At 36.5% G+C, this 22,757-nt stretch overlaps 1 protein-coding gene across 5 annotated transcripts in view; it reads left to right on the top strand.

Annotated features, from left to right (window-relative positions):
- The window catches only part of MEGF10 (multiple EGF like domains 10), a 363,967-nt gene that overhangs the window by 158,545 nt on the left and 182,665 nt on the right, over positions 1-22,757 (top strand). For all 5 annotated transcript variants that reach the window (XM_082457836.1, XM_082457834.1, XM_082457835.1 and 2 more), the window contains one exon: positions 4,373-4,493. The gene's annotated coding sequence lies outside the window, so the exon portion shown is untranslated. The remainder of the gene's footprint in view (positions 1-4,372; positions 4,494-22,757) is intronic.

Here is a 22,757-nt window from a genome sequence, read left to right as displayed (position 1 = left end):
TGTCATGTCAGACAAAAAGTCTGAGGAACTCTTTAAGATTGGAGGATAAAGAGGCAGGACCAAAAAATACAATGCATAATCCTTGTTTGGATTCTGGATCAGGGGGAAAACCACGTATAGAGGACATTATTGGGACAAATGGGAAGTTTCTGAATATGAACTGTATATTAGATATTACTTTTCCTGAGTGTGATAATTGTGTCATGGTTGTTTAGGAGAATGCCTTTGCTTTTAGGAGATAGATGATGAAATACATATATTTACACACACAAACACATATGTAGAACAAGTTAACAAAATGTTAACTAGTGAATCTAGATTAAGGATAAATTGGTGGTCGTGTACTATTCTCACAACGTTTCTGAAGGTTTGAAATATTCATAATTAAAAAAATATATATATGTATATGGGAGCAGGGAAATGAGTGGGGATATAGATAAAACAAGGTTAGCTGAGTCAGACATGGTTAAAGCTAAGTGTTGAGTACAGAGAAGCTCATTATATTATTCTGTCTACTTTTTTAATATATTTGAAATCTTCCCTAATGTTTCAGTCAGATTTCATGGTGATGATTCTCAATACATGATGAGCGTAAACTGCCATGACAGATTCTGTCTCTCCCTTTCTGTGTCTTGGCCTCACCCCCATTCCTACCTAGCCCTGCTACTGTTTTCCCTTGCCAGCATCCTGACTCTACTTCCCATTTATTATCCAGACTGAAGCCAAAGGGTTGTTTTTTTTTTTTTTAATGCACAGTTGATTTTCGCAGGCTCCACTTAAAACCCTTCAAGGTCTGCCCATTGCTTTAGGAGAAAACTTACCACCCCTGCACAGCCTGCCCCTCCTTACTCTCCACCTCCTTTCCCTAGGTTCTGGATACACAGTCCTTTCAGGTTTCTGATTTTTACCCCATCCTTCTCTACTCCCATGGAGAGGCTCGTCCCTCTCACCAGAATGCGCTTTTCCCTCTTTACCTCCTTAGTGCTTATTTGTTCTTCAAATATCACTTCTTCACAAAATCCTTCCTTCATCTATCTGTTTAGAGTAAAGCCCCCAGTATTGTCTTCTATGGTGGTAGGCATATTTCTCTGGTGACATTTATCCCAATTGGAATTATAATTCTCTGTGATTGGATTAATGCTTCCTCTCTCACTAGGTTGCAAGCTCTCTCGTGTATTTGTTTTGCTTACCATTTGTTCTGCTTACCATTGTGTCCAAAATAGGTGCTTGGTATTGATACATAACTTTTATACATATTTTTTAAAATAAGGTTTTTCCACTAAAAATATTTAGAATTTTTGTCATTATAGAATTCTGGTGTGCTTATCTTCAAAAGGATAGGAGATTGTCTCCTAAAGTTTAATTTCAGTTCTTAATTTGTTGTGATCCCTCTGACAATATAGAAACATTACTGTCATAATGCTCCTTGAAAAATTGGTTGTCACTTGGCCTCTGTTTCCTTTCACAATCAATATGACTTCATGCAAAACGATGTAGCAGTTCACATCATTCTGTCAGTCCCCATCGAAGAAATACTGCTTTCCAAAATTAAAATTGTGAATCAACTCACAGGAGGATGTTGTCAAATAAACAAAGAATCATTACTTATATTACACTGCCAAGTTTTTGATAAGCTTAATTCCTCTAAATGCATTTAACTTTAATGAAGGGTCATACAATTTAATAACAACATAAAATGGAATCATTTATCTTTCCAGTCCTAGACATTGGGCACATGTCTTCTCCTTAATACACTGTTTCAAAATGCGAAAGTTTTCTTTTCTGTCTCCTTCAGATTCGTCTCTCCTTATTTCTATGTATGTAGCTTGGGGAGTGATCTATATGTACGTGTTTAATTAAATCACTCATCAGGCTATAGTTTTCATGGTTGGAAATCCCAGGGATTTGTTGTTTCAAGTTCCTGAGGCAATGATATTTACATAACCCAATAAAATTTGGTAATTATTAGTATATTAGTCAAGATTCTTTCAGTCGCAAGTGATATAAAACCAAATTCGAACTGACTAGCAAAAAAGGGGAATTTACTGGCACGTGCAACTAGGGAGACCAAAGGTGATTGCTGGTTTTGGGCTAAGATGAGGAGGATGGGGGCTCTCCTCATCTCCTCGCTTGCTTTCCTCTCTGCTAGCTTCATTCTCAGGTAAGCATGGCAATAGGATATTCATGGAGCAATAGTAGGTCATTCATTGATAAGAGGTGATCTTTGAATATTTATAAATGGGGCAAGGGGCTCCAGCTGAGCAGAAGCTGGGAGTCAGAGTCTGCCTGGGTGTCTGTGTGATTTGTACTTTTTCTTTTCTTTTTCTTTTTTTGGTTTAAAGAGAGGTTGTGTTAAAGGCCCCTGGGAAAGGGACAGGTGGGGAGGCATTACTTGGTGCTGTCTCTCACATAGCCCAAGGACTAGTTTTTGATCCCTGTGGAAAGTAGAATTATAACAGATGATGAAGTCATTGTTTTTATGAAGAATTTTGTAAACTATGAAGGGAATGCAGCATGGTTTTTTGGTGTATTAAGGGCGTGATAGCTTTGAAATGCTCCCAGGAGGCAAGATTAGTGCAAGATAGGGCAGCATCTCACAGAGAAACAGTGATGAGTCAAAAGTTTCATTTCTGAACACTCTCTGGAGGCTTCCAGATCTACTTAGGTGTCTGGTGCACAGAGGCAGAGCAATGCAGATTACAGTGACAATAAATTCAGCCCCTTGTTTTGTGGAGGATGTTTCTAATAAGTTTTATACGGATAGATTACTTGACCTCAAAAAGTTTCTTATAGAGAAGAAATAGTGCAGAAGACATTGTCAGAATTAAAACAGTGAATGAATATGAAGATACAAAGAAATAGGGTATTATGTGTTGACAAATAATTTGATAATTCAATAAAAATGCAACTTATGTAGCAAGTCAGTGGCATTATCCAGGGGTGTTTTTCACTTATTGCTTCTACGAAGGTCATGTTATTGCTCTGTATGGGCTTTCAAAGGCAGAACCAGTGTTAGAAGAGCCATTTCAGACATGTGGCAAATAACTGAGCAACATCGAGATTCCTCACATCGAGAACACTCTTCCTGTATAACCTCTTCTCTGGTTAAAAGCATTCAAATTTTTAAGAAACATGTATAATGGAATTGTAGGGATTTATACATTCAAATCAGTCATGTGGTCTTCAAAAGTTAACTCTAAATTGTAATCTAGGGAAAAGCCTCTGTTACTTTTGTTTGTATAAGCTCGGATCCTAAATAAAACAGCTGCCAGCAGAATGCTCATTAAAGTGGATTTAAGATCCCAAACGAAAAGTTATTGATTTCAAAAAGGATAAATACCTCTAAACCATCTGAAGTTATTAAATTACCAATCATCTGAAGTTATTAAATTACCAATTTAGTTATTATTATTTTCTTTTTACTATCTTGGTTGTTTCGTAAGTAAACAGTATAAGGTGTTATGCTTGAAATGAAACTGAAAGATATCAGCCAATAGTTATTTTCCACAGACATTTAGAAATTAATGATCTGCTGAAAAATGGTGATCAGTTTTGGTCTCCTTTGCTCCAAATTCCTGGCTCTAATAAAAAATATAGCCTACTTCATGTCTATGAGAAGGAAAGATTAGGATGAGGTTAGATGATAAATTTTTAGCCATCAGCATGTAGCCAAAAGAGCCTGGCTTGGTCCTATCACATTTCCCATGTATATTTAATTACTGTACCATTTGGGTATTATAATAAAAATTTTTATCTGTCCCTGGAGGCAAAATTGAGTTATATATTAAATGGTTATTTTCTTTGTTTTCTGCTTAGGTATGCATGTAATGTGGTAGCATAATATATATTCCACACTTGTTTCATTCCTGCAGAGAGATAATATTTTTGCAGCTGACAGAAGAAAGACAACCTGTGCTTCCAGAATAAGAGAGAACATATTGGCAGTATAAAATACAGATGTTCCCTGTGTTTTTTCTACTTCATGGTTGTATTCAGCAGGGGTTAACTTTCATGGGCATATTTCCCTATTTCTTGTTTAGGCAGTTGGACACAGAAGTCCATAGTAAATTCAAGATTGCAAAGGTGGTTTCAAGGAAAGTATTTCAAAATGTTTTCAGTGGGAGGAAAGTAACTTAAAAATGTGTTCCCCCTTCCTCCTCACAAGAGACTTTTCATAAGATTGTTGGAACCAGAACAACCTTCCTACTTCTCTATAAGGAAGGAACTTGAAGTATATCCAATTTTTCTTTTAAAGAATTTTAAGTGGGAAACAAATGTAAAATTTTCTTGTCACAGTCTAGGAAAAATAAGTGGAAACTGCTGTGACAAATATGGTATCCTAATCACATGTTTGATGCCTTCTTCTTTCCAGTTGCAGAAAGAAACAACCCAAGGAATGTAAAAGGAATATAGAAAGATCATTTATGCATCATAATCAGAAACTTCTCATCTGCATCCCTGAAGCTAAAGAGTTAGAGATGGAAATGGCACAGGTAGGAGTAAATGAAGGGGACACTGATGAGCAACTATTCAAATTTTGGGTGTTCATCTTGGAAAAACTAATTCTTACTCTAAGAATAAGAGAAAAATTGCCAGGTAAATTGAGAAATTCAGTGGTTCAAATGAGGGGGATCAAATGTTGAGTATTCAGATTAAATAACCTCTAGTAAAACAGTTGCTATAGAATAAAGGGAAGAACTTGGGGGTGGGGAAGCTAATTTTCTTAGGTTCAAAAGCATCATATATTAATTTTGTTTGAAAAGTAAAGTAAAAATCGAGAACCAAAAAAATAGATCTTAGAGGTAAAAAGAAGAGTAACTATGGGACATTCTTCTAGAACTCTGAGAGTTGGGAATTAAGAGAAAAGTTGAGAGGCATAAAAGATTGAAGCAGGAGAAGCAATATTGTTGTTACAGAAGTTCCAGAAGGAGAAAATAGTATGAATGAATGTCAAGCAATAATTAAAGAAAAAACATTTCAGAGTGGAAGGATTCATTGTTTACATGGAGAAAGCTTACCAAAGACTAGGCAGTATGATGAAAAGGAATCATACCCAGATTGTTTTCCATGGCCTGGATAAAGAACAAACGCTGGAAGCAGCCAACTGTGAAAAAAAAAGTCACTAAAAAACGTCATTAGACTTTTTATTTGCAACACTAATGCCAGAAAACCTCAGAGAAAATGTAAAGACTTCTGAAGAAAAAGCATTATGTTCCAAGAATTATAGACTGAACCAAGCTGTTACCTAAATGCAAGGACAAATGAAAACCTGGTTCAGATTTGTAAGAATTCAGAAATTATATGACTCATGTATGCTTTTTAAAAAATGTAACTTAAAGTAGACCTTCAAGCAAAAACTAATCAAAATACAGAAATTAATAAAGATAAAGCTATGTTTTTAGAAAAAAGAGTAGTGAGAAATAAAACCTTAGATTTAACACTAAAGAATTGTTTTTAATGTGCTTGTGAAACTAAGTTCAATTTATAACAAAGAATTTTAGAAAGAAAAATGTATGCTATAAACGTTCCCTAGAGATGTCAGGTGAGGAGAGAGGTGGAAAAGAGGAAGTAAAATATGATAAAGGTTTAATGTCAAACAAGGAGGATCCATATTTGTAACTATGAATTTGACATTGACATTGATAGAGAATAAATTAAAACATGTATAAAAAATTTTTTTAAAACAAAACCAATTTTAAGTGAGACCATGAGAGAAAAAAACACATAGCCCCATTATTCGAAAAGGTGCCAGTGTGTGTGTGTGTGTGTGTGTGTGTGTGTGTGCGGTTAGTGGGCGAGCAGCAAGAAAATACAGTGAAATGAACCAATGAAGTAAGATGCAAGGATTAAAAAGATAATAGTTTCCTCTATTAGATGTTTACTTCCAGGCTGTCATGGAGTAACTGCTACTGAATTTACTCTTCCATTTTAAAACTGAACAAAATACGTGGTGACAATTTTTAGGCATTGGATAATAGGCAGTACAGGATTAGAGTTCTGGAAAGTCTGTAAATATGAGATAAGCACCACATTCAACCTTATTTTATGTCTGGGGGCACTTCCCAGAATGTGGCACAAGGAGGTGAAGCCCAAGTGAAGAACATCAGTCTCACTGAGCTGAGGAGGCAGAAATTAAAACAGAGGATTTGTAAAGGAGGAGCTGGAATTAGCAGAATAGGATTCCAGAGAGGAGTAAGCTGTACAGATGAAGGTCTCAGAAGTCAGTGTGCAGATTCTCCTTAGCTCTTTGGCTGAGCGCTGGTCTGGGATTTACATCTATAGGTTAAGATTCTATAAGAACCTGAGATCCAGCAAGACAGCAGCTGCAGTGGAGCTAAGAAATAAATGGAAATGCCAGAGGTTATGCAGTGCTAAAAGATGTTGAAGTTTTGGTCCAGTCAGAGTGGAAAGACTTCACTGAGCATATCAGTCATTAAATTGAGACCTCAGAAAGGTCACTTTTTAGGAGCCAGGAGTAAGACCATATCCCATGGTTAAGGTCAAAATTAATATACACTTGCCCAAACAAAGCATAAAATGAAGCCCAAGGAATCAAGAGAATTACCCAGCTATGTAGTTGTTGGCCAGAACAAATGCTACACCTTTAAAGGAGAGACAGCAAAATCCAGATGCTCTACAATATGTTATCCATAACATACAACATTCAATAAAAGCACTACTACATATGCACAGAAGTAGGAAAATGGGACCCATAATCAAGACAAAAAAGCAAGCAATAGAAAGATATCCTGAGATAATTCAGATTTTAGAGTTAGGACATAATTTTTTAAATGGTAGTTATAAACATGTTCAAGAATTTAAAGGAAAACATAGACATAATGAGCAAAGAGGTGGGAAATCTCAAAAGAGAAATATAAACTATAAAAAAGTATCAATTAAAAATACTAGAAATGACAATTTGCCTCAATGCCTTGAGATTAGACACTGCAGAATAAAAAGTTTGAAAACAGATCAATAGAAAATATCAAAATTGGAAAACAGAAAATAGATTTTAACAAATGAGCAGAGGCTCAGTATCTTATGGAATAGTATCACTTGTCCCACATGTAATTGACATCTCAGAAGAAAAGGAAAAGGAGAATGGGTCAGAACTATTAAAAAAAATAATAACCAAAAGTATTAAAAACTTGGTGAAAAAAATCATTATGCAGATCTAAGAAACTCATAAAACCCAAAGTGGCATATCTTTCAAAATATTCTTCTAGAATGGAGGCTAAAAATATTTTAAGATGAATGTAAACTGAAGGAATTTGTTTATAATAGTCACGGCACTAAGAGACGTGCTAAAGAAAGTTCACTGGCTTGAATATAAAACTTAGAATTATAAGAAGAAATAAAGATTGTTGAAAATTGTAAATATAAATAAATTTTATTTTCTTATCTTTAAATTTTTTGAAAAGATAATTGACTGATTTGAGCAAAAATAGTAACTGTGTTGTGGCATTTCTAACATATGTGATGGTAAACTATGACAATAGTGTTAAGAATTGGGTGGGATAAATGGAGTTCGACTGTTGGAAGATTCTTATATTTTACATGAAATGGTATAATATTAATTAGAGGTAGACTGTGATAAGTTAAGGATGTGCACCGTAATCCTAAGAGCAGTCACTAATACACACACCCACATACAGAAAGAAAGGGAGAGAGAGAAAGAAAAAGAGGCAATAAAATTGAGTATTCAAAAGTATTTTATTGACCCAAGAAAGCAGAAAGAACCAACAAAGAAACAAACATGAGACGGGACAAATAAAAAACAAATTGCAAGATGGTAGAATTAAATCCATTAAACCATATTAATAATTATATTCAATGTAAATGCACTAGATGTTCCTATTAATATTAATAAGTTTCACAATAAAAAGGTCAGTTTGTCAAGAGGATACAACAATCCTAAATGTGTATTCATAGCTCCTGGCACACCTAAATATTATTAATTCAAGGATGACTCAACACAAGGAAATCCATTAATGTAATTTACTACGTAAATAGATCAAAGGAGGAAAACCTCATGACATTTCAATATGAGCAAAAAATGCATTTGCTAAAATTCAATAATCACTCGATTAAAAACAAGTAAACAATAAGTCTTGGCAAGCTAGCAATAGAAGGAAACTTCCTTAAGCTGATAAAGGTTAGCATATACCAAGAGCAAATATCATGTTTAATATAAAACATAAGAAGCATTCCTATTAACATTAGAAACAAGATAAATTTGCTCCTAGCATTGTTGCTCTTTAACCTTAAATGGAATCTGACTCTAACTAATGCAATAAGACAAAAAGAATAATATATATATGTGTACATATATATAAATACTATAAAAGAAAGACACAAATATAATTATTTGCATAAGATTGCCTTGAGGGCTTCCCTGGTGGTGCAGTGGTTGAGAATCTGCCTGCCAATGCAGAGGACACGGGTTCGAGCCCTGGTCTGGGAAGATCCCACATGCCGCGGAGCAACTGCGCCCGTGAGCCACAATTACTGAGCCTGCGCGTCTGGAGCCTGTGCTCCGCAACAAGAGAGGCCGTGATAGTGAGAGGCCCGTGCACCGCGTTGAAGAGTGGCCCCCACTTGCCGCAACTAGAGAAAGCCCTCGCGCAGAAACGAAGACCCAACACAGCCATAAATAAATAAATTAAAAAAAAAAAAAGATTGCCTTGAAAATCCAAGGAAAACATTATTAGAATCAATAAAGAGTTCAGTGTGGCTAGATACAAAATTAGCATAGAAAAAGTAAATGCTTTCCTATATATTATCGACAATATATTAAAGAATAAAACAGAGAAATGGAATCCATTCTCAGTAACGATAAAAACCATGAAGTGCCTAACAAAAATATAAGATTCATATGTTGAAACCTATAAAACTGTAGGAAAAAAGATATAAGAAGATCCAATAGATGCAGATACATAGCCCCTTCCTAAATAGACAATATTTTGAGATATTAATCCTTCCCAAGTTAATTTAGAAATGTAATACAATCCTAACCATTATTATAAGACTTAACAAGTTCATTCCATAGGTCAAATGGTAGAGAAAATAATAAGTAATTGCCTGGAAAATTCTGAGAAGAAAAAAAATAATGGGGGAAACTTCTCTTTCAGAAATTAAAACATATTTGAAAATATAACTGTAAAAGTATAGGGTTGGTGCAGGTAAAGGCAAATTATTACAATAATTACTAAGATTGAATAGAACTTAGAAGTATACACTGCTATTTCACATAATAGTTAAAAGCTCTGAATCACAAGCCAGGCCACATAGGAGCTGTGCATTCTTGGACAAGTTAAATAAACTTTCTGTGCCTTAGTTTCCTTACTTGTAAAATAGGGACCATTGTATCATCTGTATTTTAGGATTTTTGTGAAGATTAAATAGGTTAATACACATAAAACCCTTAGAAGAGTGCTTGGAATATGGTCAGAACTATGTAAGTGCCAGCTGCTATCAATGACAACAATGGTAAAAAAATCAGTTGGAAGACATTGAATTACTTCTCAAATCAAGGTGAAGTTCAGTTACCTATTTTGAAAGAAATACAGTTGGGGTAACTGGTTGTCCATTTTGAGAGATATATAGTTAGACACATACTGTACACCATACTCAAAGAACTAAACATAAAATTATCAGATGAAAATATAGAAAAAACATTCATAAGCATGGGGTGAAGAAATTGTATCAAAGATATAAAATATTAAAGTCATAAATGAAAATCGTCACATATTTAAATATATAAAAACTAAAAACAATGTACACAAAAAACAACATTAATAGACAACCCACAGCCCGGGAATATATTTGTATTATATTAATAAAGGATTAATATAAATACAAATCAATAGGAAAAAGACAAACACTCCAGTAGAAAAATTAACAATACATATGAAAAGCAATTTACAGAAAAAGAAATACAGATGTTCAATAAACTCTACAAAATGTGCAAACTCATTGGTAAATTAATGTGATGCATTTTCATCAATTTTCACATGATTAGCAAACATATAAAAGCTTGTTAATACCCAGAGTTGATAAGGAGGTGGCAAAGGGGCACTTTGATACTTTGCTGGCATGAGGGTAAGAGGACAAACATATTTTGGAGGGAAATTTTTCAGTATCTACTAAGATAAAAACTACCCATTTTTGTTGACTTAGCAATCCCATGTTTAGGAGTTTATTCTAAAGACTACCTCACATGCACATGGACCTAAAGTTTTATGTATAGGAATGATCACAGCAGGAGTGTTTATTATAGAGAAAAATGGGAAAAAGCCAAATACTCATCATCGGAAGAGCAGTTAAATAAATTATGGTAAAGTCATAATGTTGAATAACACACAATTATTAAAAAGGATGTAGTACATGAGTTTCATACATTTTTAAAAGATTTATTTATTTATTTTTATTTATGTTGTTTTTGGCTGCGTTGGGTCTTTGTTGCTGCACGCGAGCTTTCTCTAGTTGTAGCGAGTGGGGCCTACCCTTCGTTGCAGTGCGCGGGCTTCTCATTGCGGTGTCTTCTCTTGTTGCAGAGCACGGGCTCTAGGCGTGCGGGCTTCAGTAGTTGCAGCACGCGGGCTCAGTTGTTGTGGTTCGCAGGCCCTAGAGCGCAGGCTCAGTAGTTGTGGTGCACGGGCTTAGTTGTTCCGCGGCATGTGGGATTTTCCCGGACCAGGGCTTGAACCCGTGTCCCCTGCATTGGCAGGTGGATTCTTAACCACTGCACTACCAGGGGAGCCCAAATTTCATATTTTTATTATATATAAGTGGAAAGTGAAAAAAAAGTAAGTTTCAGGATAATTCCTCTTATTTTTTACACACACATGCACACACACGTGTGTGGGAAGGCATAGGAAAAATACTGAAATGAAAGTATTATACTAAACTGTTAATCATGGTTAACTCTGGGATGGGGTGAGGGAGATAGAGCCTCACATTTTTAGTCTTTATTCGTAGGTACAGTTTTAACTTTTTTAAATGAAAGCATGCTCATACACATCTCGTGTAATAAAGAACAATGAAACATAATAGAAGAATAATGACTTGAGAAGTTGAAGAAGCACAAGGATGCAGATTATTTTCTCAGTGAATGCTCTTAACTTAGCAGCTAATTCATTTAACCTTAAAACTGTTACAGAGCAAACATATGAAATATTTTAGTTCACTTAATATGGCTAACATAATCCTGAAACCAAACTTGACAAAGATAACACATAACAAAGCTACAGTGCAAGCTCATAAGCACAGATGCAAACATTTAAAGTAAAACACTAGGAAATACAGGTAACACACGACATTGAAGTAATGTTTATTCCATAAATGCAAAAGTGTTTTAAGACAATGACAGTTCTTAATGTTTTTCACAGGTTAAAAGAGACAGGACACCTGACTGTCTAGAGGTGACCTGCCCATCACTGATCCATTCATTCATTCATTTAACAAATTTCTGTTGAGCCAGGCATTCTTTTCAGTTCTGGCATAAGACCAAACACTGATCCATACCACTAGGAACATACATTGTAAAGAGAATAATAGATAACTAGACAAATGCTAAATGGTAAATAATAAAGTATGAAGAAGTATTTAGATAGGAGAAGTACTAGAAATAGGAGGAAGAGATGGTCAAATTTTTACCTGAAATCAATAAAAATAATATTCATGTTGGAGAAAACTAGGATTATTTCCATTCAAGTTGAAAGCAGTACAGCCACTCACTCCCACTCTTAGAGCTGTATTCAACAAGTTCTAACCAATGCAATGGGATAGCTGAAAGAAATGTCATACATGTTTGAAAGAAAAATTATAATACACAATTATAATTGTACCTTTATATGATTATCTACCTAGAAAACTGATGACAGTCAGTTAAAAAAAATTAGAAGTGTTCAGTAAGGTGGCAGGTTACAAGAAAAATATAGAAATAAATAAATATAGAAAAATTGTTATATACTAGTAATAATCAGTTATAATACATAATGGAAAAAGATGTCATCATAATAGCAAAGAATAATATAGCATGCTTTGGCACAAACAATGGAAAATGCACAGGACATATAAAAAGATGATAAAGCTTGGGGCTTCCCTGGTGGCGCAGTGGTTGAGAATCCGCCTGCCAATGCAGGGGACACGGGTTCGAGCCCTGGTCTGGGAAGATCCCACATGCCGCGGAGCAACTAGGCCCATGAGCCACAATTACTGGGCCTGCGCGTCTGGAGCCTGTGCTCCCCAACAAGAGAGGCCGCGACAGTGAGAGGCCCGTGCACCGCGATGAAGAGTGGCCCCCACTTGCCGCAACTAGAGAAAGCCCTCACACAGAAATGAAGACCCAACACAGCCATAAATAAATAAATAAATAAATAAATAAATAAATATTAAAAATGGAGATTTCTTTAAAAAAAAAAAAAAGATGATAAAGCTCTGAGCATAGAAAAGAAGTCTTAACCATATTTTTAGAGAGAAATAATCAGAATGATAAAGGTATCAGTTCTCCCTACATTATTTATCTATAAACTCAATGAAATTCTAATGAAAATAGTGATGGAATTTGGGGGGGAATTTAGAAATTATTTTTCTTTAAAATTCTAATCTTTATTTTTGTCCAAGTTACACATACTCACTTTAAATATGATGAATTCTGCTATCTTATAATAACAGTTCTCGGCTTTACTCTTTCCAGCTTCTGATTGCCACTCCCAAAGTCAACAGTTTCCAACGCTTTGAGTAGTTTTTTACTAGAAGATTTTTCTGATACTTAAGTTTTGCTTATTTCTTTCAGTTTTGAAGATTATCAATCCACTTCCTACTGTGAAAAGTAAGGTTTAGTTTTCTGACCTACTCCTCAAACCCCAGCAAGACTTGCCCCACACAAATACACACGACACAAACAAGCACATGTTTCACCTTCTTGTCTTTACCCTGACAATATTTTTGACTCTATCAGTATCTAAGGTTAAAATTAGTATGTCTATGTAAATATTATATACACAGTGTCTACAATTTCGTGTCATATACAACTTGCTTTTGGGGGGAGTTAATAATTGCTCACTTTTAAATTTGCTTTGTTTTTAATACAGTTGACAGAGAGGGGGAAGGAAGGAGGGATAGAGAGAGGAGAGAAGGAGGGAGCGAGGAAGGAAGGAAGGAAGGAAGGGAAGGAGGAAGGAGAGAAAAAGAAAACCAAAAGAATGAACCTCTAATTTCAGTCAAGCACTCAGAAAAAAATAAAATCTAAGAATTCAGTTCTTGAAAATATGCATTTGGACCACCTTTCTACTTCACACTGGACTTGGTTACTCTCCAGACTTGCTGCCCCACTTTTTCAGGACCTTCCCTTCATTGTCATCCTGGGCACGTTCCTCTTCCTTTTCCTCATGTTGGAGCTTCCATTTGCTGGGTCCCTTGTCTCTATCATGGTTTACACACTGGTTTGTGGGGAGCACTTCATCCAGTAGATTCCAGGACACTGTGACATGCAACTGGCCTAGGAGGAAATGCTACTGCCACCGCCCCACCAGACACTAGAGAGGACTGCTGTCACCTCTGCCACTCCGTCTCAAACCAACCACTGGGAAGACTCTGGGGAGTCTGCGCTGCCATCACTGCCCCCATGATGCCCATGACCTCTGTGCCTGCCAGTTCAAAACTCCACCTGGAACAGTGTTTTAAAATTAACCTGCAGCTGCATAGCACGGGGAGATCAGCTCGGTGCTTTGTGACCACCTAGAGGGGTGGGATATGGAGGGTGGGAGGGAGGGAGACACAAGAGGGAAGAGATATGGGAACATATGTATATGTATAACTGATTCACTTTGTTATACAGCAGAAACTAACACACCATTGTAAAGCAATTATACTCCAATAAAGATGTTAAAAAAATCTGTTAGAACCTTTAAATACATCTTTATTGGCCTTGTTTATAAATGTTAAGAAAGGTTAATGTTAAGAAAATCTCCTGGGACTTCCCTGGTCGCACAGTGGTTAAGAATCCACCTGCCAGTGCAGGGGACACGGGTTCGAGCCCTGGTCTGGGAAGATCCCACATGCTGTGGAGCAACTAAGCCCATACGCCACTACTACTGAGCCTGTGCTCTAGAGCCCGGGAGCCACAACTACTGAGCCCGTGTGCTGCAACTACTGAAGCCTGCGGGCCTAGAGCCTGTGCTCTGCAACAAGAGAAGCCACCGCAGTGAGAAGCCCACGCACCACAAGGAAGAGTAGCCCCTGCTCGCCGCAACTAGAGAAAGCCCGTGTGCGGCAACGAAGACCCAACACAGCCCAAAATAAATACATTAATTAATTAATAAAAAAGAAGAGAAAATCTCCTTCATTCCTCCTACTCAGGTTGGAATAATTTGAGATAGATCAAATTCAAATGGTGGTGGTGCCCAAATGGGTTTATTCTCATCAACTTGGTGGGTAACACCAACCTCTTAGGAAAAATATAGTTTATAATTTTAAGTAAACATATACAGCAAACATTTCAACAAAGTAATCCATAGCACATGGTCTAATTGCAAGGTTGTAAGTCAACATTTGGTAGAATTATTAAAAATAAACCTTCAAATATTATAAGAAAGCTTTGTCCGTAGCAAACAGACTTATGCAGAAACTCAACTTTTTGGTGACAAGATATAGAATGTCCAGTTTCCATTTAAATTTCTTTGTAATAGGTATGTACATAATTACTAAATATTATTTATTTATAAAGCTGTAAGAGCTAGCACAAGGAATAAAAAGTTTTATTTTTTCACATTCATGAAAAATTAAGATCTGCTTCTACTACTTCAGTAGTATTTTCTATCAAATGCTAAATAATATGTTTAACATACTGGTGAAATATAGAAATTAACTTATTTTCTGCACATGCAAAGGTTTAGCTTTTTTTTTTTTTAATAGAAGGATGATAACAGGGATCAGAGACCCATCAATCTAATATTTAACTTTACTTTTCCAGTTATGTTCAGTATTCTTGGTTTGTGCAGTGAATTCTCTTCCCTATGGAATAAAAATGGAAAAATTTTCTTAATTTCAGAGTAGAGACCAAATAACATATGTGCTAGCATCAGTTGTCTCTAGAGACACCACTGAGGAAGTGAGATTGGTTTTAAGGGATTGGGACACAAATGAAGAAGAAGAAAATTAAGAAATAAATTATATGATGATAACAGTTGTTTTCAAGCACTGTGCCACTTAAATTCTACAAACTTAATCAGAGAAAAGAGTTGTAAGTAATTTCACATTCCAAGTTAGATCAACTTTGGGTTGCATATTATCCATCAGTAATGATTTAAAATCTATTCTCTGCTTCAGATTTGGAACAATATGACTTTGGAAGACATGGAAGGAAAGAGGCATAGGGTTGCAGAATAGAATTTATAAGCATTTTTCTGAGTTTCTCTTACCTAATTATATATCCATTTTTTGATCAAGAAGACAGTGGTGGCGAGAGTCATTGCAGTGGTTGAAGGGCAGCAGTTCTACACTGAGCCCTCTAATCGGGATTGCACCCAAGAGCCTCTTGTAATATAAATTCCATTCATGAGATAGTTTGAGCCTGAACTTTGAACAATTCCAGATGAGAATAGGTTGCAGAGGGAAATTTGACAAGGCTGACTGTGATTCTCCATGATGACAAGATTGATAAATGTGGGGTGGGGCTGGGAATCAGGATGATCATACCTCCCCTGCCACCCAGTGGCCAAAGAATGAGTTCTGCGTAATTGGGCTGTACACTCCTAGGGTTATGATTTTCTCAGTCTATAATGTTTTTCATTTTCCCATGATCCAACAATCTTTATTTTGAACTTCCATTCTATTTGGTGGTGGGAAATTAATCCAGTCAATTCATCCTCCTCCTAAGTCTTGAGGGATGCGGGTGCGGGGAGGGGAGGGTGTTAAGTTGCCTTGAGGTGTCACGTGGAGAGGGTGTGGCCCAGGACATCATCTGTCTTGTGTGGCATTTGCTGTGATGTAGGAGGCCATCTGGTTCCTGGTTGTCATTACCCTTCTGTCCTGATGTCTGCATTCCTACCTCATCTCTGGTTTTGCGTGGTTCTTGCCGCTGTGTCCCTCATCATGGCTACAAGTCCCCTCCAGGTCCATCAGTCCCCTCTTGGCTAAATTTCTCAGTTTTTAGAGGTACATTTTGCATGATATTTCATGCCGCTCTGGGACTGTGGGAAACTGAGGAGTTATCTCATGCCCTGTCTGCCTGGAGGGGCTGCCATTTCAAAGTGGCTCAGGGCATAAATTAAGATGTTTCGAGCTGTAATAGGAAACTTATCTCAAATTGCCTTAAGGCAAGTTATTAGCTCACAGAAGAAGTCAAGAGGTGAGGTGAGCTTCAGAGCGTGTAGATTCAACAGTTAAAGAGTTGGGTTCGCTCTGCCCTGCCTTCTGCCTGTCATCTTCATTCTAAGGTGGGCTGCTGTCTTGGTTGTATGATAGCTGCCTGCAGAAATTAAGGCTTTCTCTTTCATATCATTGGTTTTTCATGCTTCTTTCTTAAGAATGAAGAGGAATGTTCCTAGAAGTCTCCGGCAAGCCCCTCTTTATCTTTTGTTGGCATAACCTGGCCATAGGCCTATTTCTAAACCAATTTTTAGTAAGAGGAATGGGATTACCCTTAGACCAAAATCAGGCTGAACCCTGAAGCTGAGCGGGGGCTCACCATCTCCTCAGGCATTTGTCTGTGTGTGGGAGGAGTGAGGACCTGAATGAAATATGGAATTTGTTAGGAAAAGAACAAGGAGGACGGATGTTCTCTAGGCAATAATAACAGCCAAGATTTAGTTAGGAAAACAAATCACTCTAGGAATTTCAAACAGAGTGAGATTTAACCCAGGGAATTAAGCTACAAATCTGTTGAAAGGAATGAACGAGAAAAAAGGAAGGGGAGGAAATTGATGTTAGTCAATGTTCAGGAACTCCAGGAAGCTGCTGTAGCCCCTGTAGGAGACCGCACCTGTCTAACCCTGAATTGCTCTGAGCCAGTGCTCTTATGCCCCTGCAGAGACGGTGCAGTTGCTAGAGGGGTGCACTGCTGCCACAGTCAAGGCCAGAAGATGTGGCTCTGCCTTTCTTCTTCCCTTTAATCTTTTTTTAAAAACAGATTTATTGAGATATAATTTATATACCATGCTATTCAACCATTTAAAGTGTATAATTCGCTGGCTTTAGTATATTCAGAGTTGTGCATCCATCACCACAGTCAATTCTGGAACATTTTCATTAGCCCCAAAAGAAACCCCTTCTCCTTAGATGTCACCCCTCAAGCCCCCATCCCCCTCCCCAACCCTAGGAAAACACTAATTGATTTTTTGTCTCTGTAGATTTGCCTATTCTGGACTTTTCGTATAAATAGAATCTTAAAATATATCGTCCTTTGTGATTGGATTCTTTTGCTTAGCATATTTCCAAGGTTCATGCATGTTGTAGCATGTGTCAGTATTTGCCTTTATTGATGAATAATATTCCATTGTATGAATATACCACATTTTATTTATCCATTCATCAGTTAATGGGCATTTGGGTTATTTCAGCTTTTTGGCTATTACTGATAATGCTGATATGAACATTCATGTATAAGCTTTTGTGTGGATGTATATATGTTTGGTATATACTTAGGAGCCGAATTGCTGGGTCATATGGTAACTTTAAGTTTAACCTTTTGAAGAAATGCTAAACCGATTTCCAAAGATGCTGCACCATTTTACATCCCACCAGCAGTGTATAAGGGTTCCAATTTCTATATATTCTCACCAACACTTGTTGTTATCTTATTTTTTTATTATAACCTTCCTAGTGGGTATGAAAGAGTACCCCATTGTGCTTTTGATTTACATTTCCCTGATGGTTAATGATATTGAGCATCTTTTCTTGTGATTATTCATCATTTGTATATACCTTTTTTGAGAAATGTCTGTTCGGATACTTTGCCCATTTTTTAATTGGATAATTTGTCTTTATTATTGAGTTGTAATGTTTCTTAATATATTCTAGATACAAGTTCCTTATCATATATGTGATTTACAAATATTTTCTCCCATATTGTGGGCTGTCTTTTCACTTTTTGATAATGTCCATTGGTATATGAAAGTTTTTGATTTTGATAAAGTCTAATTTATCTGTTTCTTTTTCTTTTGCTGCCTATACTTTTGGTATCATATTTAAGAATCCATTGCAAAATCAGAGACCATGAAGATTTACTCCTATGTATTCTACTAAGAATTTTACAGTTTTACTTCATGGATTTAGGTCTTAGATCCATTTTGAGCTAATTTTTGTATATGATTTGAGGTAGAGGTCCAAATTCAGTCTTTTGCATGTGAGTATCCAGTTGTCCCAGCATTTCACTTTAATCTTGTGCAAGTCCTTTCCACTAGCAGGTCCTGAACTGAAACCTGCCCAGCAAGGGGGATTGGGAAATGTAGTTTCCAGCCTTCTAGCCCCTGTGATACAAGGGAGAGATTAGATGGGTGGGAACCAGCCTGTAGTATCCAGCCAACAACTAACACATCAGCCTTCTGTGGGGATTTGCTCTCTCTTTGTTGTCTAGACCAGCAGTCCCCAACATTTTTGACACCAGGGACTGGTTTCGTGGAAGACAATTTTTCCACGGATGGGTGGGGCGGGGGAGGGGATGGTTCAGGCGGTAATGCGAGTGACGGGCCACTCATCTCCTCCTGTGCGGCCTTCTTCCTAAAAGGCTGCTGACTGGTCCCGGTCCGTGGCCCGGGGGTTGGGGATCCCTGGTCTAGACAGAAAGCAGGCCACAAGTCTCCTTTTATTCAAAGATCCTAAACCTGTCTAGGGTCAGTTCATCACCCTCAGGTCTTTGGAGGGGTACAGGATATAGGGCCCCAACTCCCTTTACTCTATTTCTCTCCTTTCTGTTCTTCCCTCTCCCCAGTTAAGAGGATTCTTAAATTGAGTATAAGAAAAACTCTGTCATATATCTTTCCAGATATTTCTGTTTTACATGCTTTTGTTCTCTAGTTTTATCTCTTTCCTCTCCTAGGTTGAGCCTTCAAGCCAAACTGCCTGTACTAAAAAGTAGGGTCTTGATAGAGATGGGGACAATTTTGGATCAATACTTTGAAGTTTTATCCTGCCACATATAGTCATACTGCTGATGGGGTGAAAATAGAGGTGAGGCGGGGCAAATCCTCATAATAGTTGCTAAAAATAACAAAGTAAGGGCCATGCTAAGACAAAAGAGCAACAATAAAAATTTTCTACTGCTTTAAGAAGTATATATGGTACTAGGTATTGCCTACCTTTAAAGATATATTGCATTGCTTTTCTAAATTTTGAAACAGTTTGAAACATACTATGATGAGCTTTTTTAAAAGAATGAAAAAAATCTTAAAGATGTATGAGATTATTTTAGATATATTATTAGACAATAGAAAGTGGCATTTTGCCTGACAGATTGGGATATGGTTTCGTGACTGTGATGCAATGCTCCAGAGACAGGGATAAGACTTTGGGGAAGGGAGAGAAATTCTCAAGGAGGAGATGAACAATTACAGATAAAGAGCTAAAACTAATGGGTAAGCAAGACACTGATACTTTTGCTAGAGATTTCCAGTTATGACCATGCAGGTATTAGGGGTAACTTAGCAATGATTTTACAACTGTATTTTATAATAAACCATAACATACCACTATAGACTGAACTGTTTAAACATCTTGGAGACTTAAATTTATTTAGCTTAAGAGCTTAGTTGAAAGGAAAAAAATAATGGAAACTAAGGTGTAGGATTGCTTTTCCTGAATTCTAAATTTAGCTTAAACATATTTCTAATCGTCTGTGCCAGGAATATTTTCCTGAAAATCATTTGAATTGTATAATCTGATCACCTTTATTAATACAGGGATGTAGATGGGCGTAAACATACTCACTGTATTTTACTGTGCTGATTTTTAGCCTAGGTAATCCTGTAAATGATTAATTATATTCCATCTGATTATCAAACTACTTAACTTAAATCCAGTGTGATCATAAAAGATGAGTAAATCTTTAGTGCTAATAGAGGAGATTCTACACATGGTTACATTTAAGAAGGCAAAAGAAACTGCGCCATGTGACCAGTGCCTGAATAAGATTAAATCCCTATTACATTGGTGTCATAAACCAAAAAGGTATAGACTGTGTGAAGAGCAATACAAATTCACAGCCATCGTTTTGGGTCTGTATAACAGAAGACAAATGTTCTTGCTCCCTAAACTGATTCTCTTATGAAACTAGATGGGGAACATTACATTGCCAACTATATGAAATGTCCTTCTCCATTTTTAATTTAGGTTCAGATGACTTCACATTACATGTGGGTATAAATGGGGAACTTCTAAATGAGCAATAGAAAAGGAAAACGTTGTGTGAGAACTCAAGGGTGTGATATCAATATAGCTCCCAGGGAAAAGGGAACCCTCCTACACTGTTGGTGGGAATGTAAATTGGTGCAGCCACTATGGAAAACAGTATGGAAGTTCCTTAAAAAACTAAAAGTAGAGTTACCATATGATCCAGCAATTCCACTCCTGGGCACATATCCAGAAAAGATGAAAACTTTAATTCAAAAAGATACCTGCACCCTAATGTTCATAGGAGCACTATTTATGATAGCCAAGATATGGAAGCAAGCTAAATGTCCATCAACAGATGAATGGATAAAGAAGATGTGGTGTATATATACAGTGGAATATCACCCAGCCATAAAAAAAAAAAAAAAGAAATAATGCCATTTGCAGCAACATGGATAGACCTAGAGATTATCATACTAAGTGAAGTAAGTCAGACAGATAAAGACAAATATATGATTTCACTTATATATGAAATCTAAAAAAATTATGCAAATGAATTTATTTACAAAACAGAAATAGACCCAAAGGTATAGAAAACAAACTTATGGTTACCAAAGGGGAAGGGGGGGGGGAGGGATAAATTAGGAATTTGGGATTAACAGATACACACTACTAAATATAAAATAGATAAACAACAAAGATCTACTCTATGGCACAGGGAACTATATTTAATATCTTGTAATAACCTATAATGGAAAAGAATAGATATATATGTATGTATATAAATGAATCACTTTGCTGTATACCTGAAACATTGTAAATCAACTATACTTCAATTAAAAAATACAGCTCCCAGGGGAAATTCAAAAAGGGAACCAGTATATTCAGTGTCTCTCACATGCAGATCATACTATTTCATTTAGTCCTCTTGGCAGGCCTAAGAGGAAGGCGTTATCATCTCTAGATGTGGAAACTAGATCAGAGATATGTCAGAATCTAGTTTGTCTGATTCCAAATTGTATGCTCTTGTGGTTGTTACATTTTGACAGCACTCTTTCAGGTCCAAAGACAGAAAGAAACGCAATTCAAATTAGCTTAGGAAAAACAAGGAATTTCTTGGCTTGTGAAACTGAAAAGTGTGGACATGATCCTCCTCATTCAAAATTGTCTGCTGCAGGCATGGTTGGATCCAGGGGCCAAGTGGATCTGTGTCTCAGTTATACTTTCCTCTGTGTTGTATTCACTATCAGGCAGGCTCTCAGGAGCTCCAGCTTCAATCCCATGGAAAAAGAGATCCTTTTTCTAAGTTGGAATAAAAGTCACAGTATTAAATCTCATTACCCTAGCTTGTTCTAAGTAATCCTAACCACACACTATAAGCAATTTGAAAGAAAAGTGAATGTGCAGGGCCAGCTATTTCAGAAAATGTGAATTCTAACTCTTAAACCTTATGTATATATGTTAAAGATGTGAATATAGACTGTAGAATAACTGCACTATTTCTGAGATATTTTTGCATACGGATCATGGATATAACCTGATAACTATAGCAATTGGTGCTGATCATAAGGATTCCAGAAGTAAAGAGATGGCCTTTACTTCTCTGCTGTTGGAAAGGTCTTAATCACACTATAAGGTCATACATACAGCTTCATTCGATATTCAATATATGAAAATACATTGCATAACATGCTTTAAAAAATACATTTAAAAGAGAGATGGGCCAACATTTATCAAATACCTGCTATATATACACGCAGAATGTAGGCACTTTATATTCACTTTTGTGTTACACAAATGATTCAGTAGGCACTAGCCACATGTAGCTATTCAAACTTAAAACTTAAATTAATTAAAATTAAATTACAATTTAGTTCTTTGGTCGCACTAGCTACACTTTGAGTGCTGAATAGCAATGGGACTAGTGGCTGCCATGACGAATGGCATAGACGTAAAACATTTCCATCATTGTAGAAGGTTCTATGGGACAGCTCTGGATGTCTGTCTCAACTCTTTCCTTTTTTAGAATGAAATCTATCAATCTTAAATCATGTTAAATAACACCATGAATAAATAATCAGTCCAGAATGTGGCATTTTCTCTAAGAAAACTGATCTGAGCTCTTAGAATAGTCAGCGCCATGGGCAAATAAAGTTGGGGTAGAGGGTACTGTTCTAGATTTCAAAAGGCTTCAGAGAGATAACAACCAAATGTAATGTTTGATCCTGGTCTGAACAGAAACAGTTAATTTCTTGTTTGTTTCAATGAGGAAATTTGATAATGGACTAGATATTAAATGATAGTACGGAATAATTGTCAATTTTGTAGGTGTCATAAAGGTATTGTGGTATTTTGGAGTATGTTCCAGCTTTTTGGACATCTGTGCTGAAGCATTTAGAAGTGAAATATCTCAGTACTTTTCATTT

This window comes from Balaenoptera physalus (genome assembly GCF_965194825.1).
Source record: "Balaenoptera physalus genome assembly, chromosome: 3".
Taxonomy (NCBI): Eukaryota; Metazoa; Chordata; class Mammalia; order Artiodactyla; family Balaenopteridae; genus Balaenoptera; species Balaenoptera physalus.
The sequence above is the reverse complement of the archived record's forward strand: the minus strand, read 5'-3'. Positions and strand labels throughout refer to the sequence as shown.